The sequence below is a fragment of the Lepidothrix coronata genome, unplaced genomic scaffold (assembly GCF_001604755.1).
Source record: "Lepidothrix coronata isolate B3197 unplaced genomic scaffold, Lepidothrix_coronata-1.0 Scaffold261, whole genome shotgun sequence".
Lineage (NCBI taxonomy): Eukaryota > Metazoa > Chordata > Aves > Passeriformes > Pipridae > Lepidothrix > Lepidothrix coronata.
The window spans coordinates 882,660-888,659 of NW_016690441.1; the positions used below are offsets into that span (position 1 = coordinate 882,660).

General features: G+C 51.4%; 1 long non-coding RNA gene across 1 annotated transcript; it reads right to left on the bottom strand.

Moving 5' to 3' along the window:
- Positions 1–2,978: 2,978 nt before the first annotated feature.
- On the bottom strand, positions 2,979–5,971 carry LOC108507567. Its single transcript, XR_001878186.1, has 3 exons — positions 5,926–5,971; positions 3,902–4,058; positions 2,979–3,269 (listed from the first exon to the last, which is right to left on the bottom strand). It is a non-coding gene; the product is annotated as an uncharacterized LOC108507567 (long non-coding RNA).
- Positions 5,972–6,000: the final 29 nt, after the last annotated feature.

Genomic DNA, 6,000 nt, shown 5'->3' on the forward strand with positions numbered 1-6,000 from the left:
CACCTTCCCTCACCTTCCCCGCTGCCCTTCCTAAGCAGACACATCCTCCCACTTCCCACCCTCTCCCAATAGTGCTCCTCATTCTCCAGACAAAACAAGGAGTTCTCCCAGCCCGCTCCTACCACCAGGCTGCTGGATCCCACCTGGCACCCCTGAGCCCAGAGAGGATCCAGCCCATCCTCCGAGGCACCGCCAGACAGTCCCTTCCCCACAGCACCTGGACATATTCCCTGCTCCCTGCTCCTGGCTCCACAGCCCTCGTCCCTTCCCATCTCCCGTGCCACACTGGAACATGGCTGAGGGGTGAACTCCTGTTCATCCATGGCTTTTACTCCCTAAAATGAAGGCAGTGGTTGCATTTAGTGCCAGACTGAGAAGGAAATGTGGCTTCTTCTCCCTAGTTCCTGGATAAACAAGGACATCTTGGGAGTCTCACTGCCAAGTGATTGAAAAGGACAATTATTTACACCCGGTGCTAAAACCAGTGGTTAGTCCCCCCCCACTACTCTTTTCCAGAGGCACCAACACCTTCTAAATCCCTCAAGGTTCCTCCCAGACCTGCCAGGCAGCAGAAAAAAAAAGCTGTGACAGAGTCCCAGTCACGGGAAAGGAAGAAAGAAAGGAAGGAAGGGGGGAAAAAAAATGCCGTGACCAGAACTGTAATTCACACTTAGCTCAGTCCATAAAACTTCTCCCTCCCTGGATCTAAGCCAGGGGCTTGGATTTTTAGTGAACTCTGAAGTGAAGTTGCCCTGGTGATAAATACATCTGGGGGGAAAGAGGGAGGGGGGGAAAATCCTTCATCTCCCGTTTTTAGCACAGCTATGGGGTTTTCTGGGGAATTTGTGTGGTGGACATGAGGACACACATTAAGAGGAAAACAGGGATGAGAGACGGGAGGAGGATTTAATTGCAGCATCGAGGCCTGTCTTCAGGGCTGTAACCACGGAGATGACAACAGGAAGGTTCCTTGCAGTGCAGGGAGTTAACTACGCTGCAAATGTGCCTTGATGGGCCTAAACAGGAGTGTCTGGAGGAAAAAAAGGCAGGACTGAGGAGTTTTAACCTTCCAGCAGGTGTCCAGGTCTTTGCTCCTTCAATCCTGACCACGAGACTGTGGAGTGGAGATTACACCGTAACACCCCAGGAACCGCCGGGAGAAACACAGGTCATGGAATTGTAGAATCATGGAATGTCCTGAGCTCCGAGGGACCCATAAGGGCCATCCAGTCCGACTCCTGGCCCTGCCCAGGACATCCCAGCAATCCCACCCTGTCCCTGAGAGTGTTGCCCAAACATTCCTTGAGCTCAGGCAGCCTTGGGGCCGTGACCTGTTCAGTGCCCCTCCACCCTCGGGGGCAATAAAACCAGGAGCCTGGATCTGGATGGTCATGGATGGTCATGGATGGGGGATGCCAGCCCCAACATGGTCCCAAAGGAAAGTTTACGGTGGCTTCACCATGTTTTGTGGAAAAATGGCCAAAATCCCCGAGTATTTCCTACTGCCTGTGCCCAAACAGGGGCGGGTCACACACCTCTGATCCTTGGATTCTTCCTGGGTGGTATGTTAAGCCTTGACCATTGGATGCCAATTGAGAAGGAGACAGGACAATGGTTGGCCTACACATCCCTTTCATATCTCCCAGGAAGATTATGGAATCACTTGAGAGAGAGCAGGGTTCCTTGGGATCACCCGAGGGAGCAAGGTTCCATGGGATCAGCTGAGAGAGAGCAGGGTTCCATGGGAACACCCGAGGGAGCAGGGTTCCATGGGATCACCTCAGAGAGAGCAGGGTTCCATGGGATCACCTCAGAGAGTGCAGGGTTCCATGTTTCTTTCCCATTCTTTTCCCATCATTTATTTCTGTGGAGGCCACGAAAGGCTCTGGCTTTAGAAATCCTTCCTCCTCCCCTCTATTCTACCCTGGAGCATGAAGAACCCAAATCCAGCACTCCAGTCTCTCCATATCTCTCTCCATCACGGGAGAGGATTCAGCCTGGACCTTGGCCACGGGTCCCCAGCTCATGGATCACGCGTGGTTGAAGGGATTTTCTCCTCTGGGGTATCACCAACTGACAGTTTGAGGCACCATCTCCAGCTTGAGGCAGGGCAGGAAAACACCCATGGAGTTTTTATCACCGCTTTCCCAGAGAAACCGCCACCTGGAGCCTTCCTCTGATGGCAGACCTGGGAATACCAAAAGAGAAACAGGCACCTCCTTTGCCTCAGTCAACAAACCAAACACCTCCCTGCAGGCACGTTAGAAAAGAACATCTAATTTGCTGAGGACAGCTTTCCATCCAGGGCAAAAAACCGCCCAGGAATGAGTCACCCAGGAATGCTTCAGTCCAACCTCCCCCACTCCCACCAGGGGATTTGCAGACAAAAGGGGTTTATTTGTATTTTTAGTAATTTTTTGTTCCCTTCCTCAGAAAATATTCAGATTTGGATGGGAAAACAAAACTGGAAAGGGTTCCCCCCCCACACTTTGTTTTTGCCCTTTGGAGAACTTCTTTCAGCACCTGTGTGGGATTGTCAGAAGAAAACTTGAGGAAAAGCAAGAGGGAGAAAAAAGAAAGAGCTGGGGAGGAGAAAAGCCCGTTTCCAACATACACAGCAGTTGGATGATCCTTGTGGGTTCTTTCCAACTCAGGATACTCTGTGATTCCATGTCCCTCACTCTTCCCATGAGGCCACTTCATCCCACTTCATCCTTCCCCGTAGCTGAGCACCTTGAACATGGAAGCTCCTGAGAAAAAATGTCAAATCCAAGGCAACACCAACGCTCTCTGAGACCCCATTCCCCCTCCTCAGTGGGAAGAAGGAGATTTCCTACCCCCATGTCCTGGAAAGCAGAGCCAGAGGTGTTGGAAAAGGCACTCAGCTCCCATTCCAAAACACACCGAGGGTTTCCAGTAGAAGCTTTGGAATTGCGACTGGGAAGGCCAAAATGAAAGAACTAAACAGATGAGTTGGTTTTAATCTGATGCTTTGGAAAATCCCTTCCAGAATGGGAATTACAGGCCAGGAGAGACCTGATTTCCCAACACTTTATTGCTGCCGTGACACATCCTCTGCCTGGTGGCTGGAGGTCTCTCAGGCAAGGAAAGCGGTTTATTCTGGGAATGTTCAGTGCCAGACCCAAAAGGAACAGGACTCACCATGAACCCCTGGCGTTGGAATGCATCCAAATTTTCTGCATCTTTGCAAATTTTCTGAATCCATCCATCCTCACTGCACCTCAGGGTCCCAAACCAGTGTTTCTCTCCTGAAACACAGAGAGAGGAAACAGTGAAGATTTCACAGGAATCATAGAATGGTTTGGGCTGGAAGGGACCTTTAAGGATCATCCATTCCCACCCATCAAACAGTGAAGATTTCATAGGAATCATGGAATGATTTGGGCTGGAAGGGGCCTTCAAGGATCATCCATTCCCACCCACCAAGACATTCCACGTAGTCCAGCCCCATACCCAGGGGTGCAGCTCCCGGAGACTTGGGACTGCTGTCTCACTGAGGCCCAGTTTGGTGTCACCAGCAATGACTAATGAGGCCAGAAAGCAGAGCTGATGCCCAAAGGCTCAGCAGGGCTGAAAGGCTCCTCTGCTCCCCCCTGGCAGCACCTGCACCTCCCCATTCCTTCAGAGGACATTCCTTTGGGAATGCCCCAGCTGCTGCATCCAGCCAGGAGCAGGCACTGGGAGCTCCCTGGTGTTGGACATTTCTGGAGAGAGCAGGTTTCAAAGGTGGGGGGTTCTGTTAGAAGGTAGAAACCTCCATGACCTGAGCAGCAAGGACTAGGGGAAAATAGGAGCCTGCTCCATAATATGCTCCCATAAACAGGTGGATTAACCCAGCTCTCCAGGCTGTATCTGCCTTGCAAGTGCCTGACTTTCCCACCTTAACACTGGGCTCGTTTTCCTAAATTCCCTGGAAAGGCAGCCGGCTGTGCAGTAAGAGGAGCCCGGTGTTGAGTGAGTGCAGCACTTCCCGGCTGCCCCAGCGTTCCTGCTCAGGCACAAGGGGCTCTTTATGGAGCTCTCCGGGCACGCAGGACCTGCAGCAGCAGAGAAAAATAAACATCCTGCTCTTGGAAGTGCCTCCCACAATTTCATTAAGCTCCCAAGGAGCCGGATGTGTATTTATTGAATTGAGCTTCAGAGAAGCAAAAAGGGGGAAAAGAAGCCCCTGGGCAGTTCCAGGGAAGGGGGGATTTAAGGGAACTAAACAAAGCCAAGAACTACCTTCCCCCACTATTCAAACCCCAGTGCTAAAAAAAAAAGACCCTAAAAGCCGTGATTTCCCTGGACACGGAGCGGGTTTGGAACAATTACCCGGAGAAAGGTGTCTTTGGGAAGGAGGGACGCAGGAATGCCGAGCGGGTTTCCAGGCAGCGGCATTCCTGCCTATTTTACAGCGGGCTCTGCACTCCGAGGTGGGGTGTGAACATAAAACACTCGCCCGGTTGTTTTCCCGACTCCTGGCCCGGCTCCCACTGGCGGTGGCAGAGCTAATTAAGGAGTGACAATTAACTCTCCACTCCACACGTTCGACCACCTCCCTCTGCTCCTGGGGAAGGGGGTTCTGCTTCAAGGGATTTGGAAAAGATCATTTTTCTCTGCTTATTTTGCCTCTCTTGCTAAGTGGAAGCGGCTCCAGAGTTGTTTAAAATGGCTCAGTTACCAAATATCAGCTCCCAGGCTTGTGGCTCCCTGAGGTCATGGCCTCCCCATCCCTGGAAGTGTCCAAGGACTGGGCTTGCAGCAACCTGGGACAGTGGGAGGTGTCCCTGCAAATGGGATGAGCTTTAAGGTCCCTTCCAATGCAAACAATTCCACAATTCTATGAAAAAACAACCCTGAGTGTTGTGCTGGTCCTTCTTCTAGCCCCTCCTACCAGTGATGCTTTTAACAAGTGACCCAAATTTCCTCTTTCTCCACTCAAAACTGGGTCATGGAGTGGGGATATGTCAGAAATGTCCTCCTGCTGTGCTTGAGAGACACAGCAGATCAAATCTGAGGGACAGAGAGATGTTTGATTTGTGCCCAGCACAGCAACAGAGCAATAAAACCCCATCAGAGGGCTTTTAATGCTGCTACGAAGGGGCAATTTTGGCTTTGAGAATCATGGAATGCTTTGGGTTGGAAGGGAATATTTTGCTTTTAGCTTGTGGCCCTACTGGGAAAGAAGAAAAGGCGAAAGGGATGAATGAGATGAAACCCAAAAGGTACCAGATCAGGGGTGTAGTGGATTCTGTGGCTGGGGTTTGGTAGCGGGGGAGCTACAGGGGTGGCTTCTGTGAGAAGCTGCCAGAAGCTTCCCCTGTCCCATGGAGCCAATGCCAGCCGGCTCCAGGAGGGGCTTCCTGCCACTGGCCAAGGGTCAGCCCATCAGGAGTGACAGTAACGCCTCTGGGATAACATATTTAGGAACAGAACGTTGTGGCACAGAGAGAATTCCAGCCAGGGAAGAGTGGAGTGAGAACACCGGAACAGCAATGTAGACCCCAAGGTCAGTGCAGAAGGAGGGGCAATATATATATTGCTTTAGTCCTCTTATTTCAGTTCTCTTGGTATTTTTTTTTTCTTTTCCCTTGTGGGGGAAGCTTTTGCTGTGGTGTTGGGGACTTAGCAGGGTGCCAAGCTTGAAACCACCACAGTCGGACTGGCAATTTCTGCGCGAGGCTGAAAAAAGCAAACAAGAGCCCTTTCCCTCAGGAAAAAAAGCCTGCAACCTTTGGGTTTCAGGTGCAATTGGTGGGCCAGACTGGGCACGCCATGGGCAGTAAGAGCTTTCTGTGGTGGCACCTTTTTTCTGAGAGGAATCTTCATCCGAGTTCAATTTTGGGAGTCGGACTGGCAATTTCAGCACAGGGCTCTGAAAAGCCAACAACAGCCCTTTCCCACAGGAAAAAAAGCCTTTACCTTCTGGTTTTCTGGTGCAGTTGGTAGGCCAGCCTGGGCACTCCACGAGCAGCAAGAGCTTTCTGTGGTGGCACC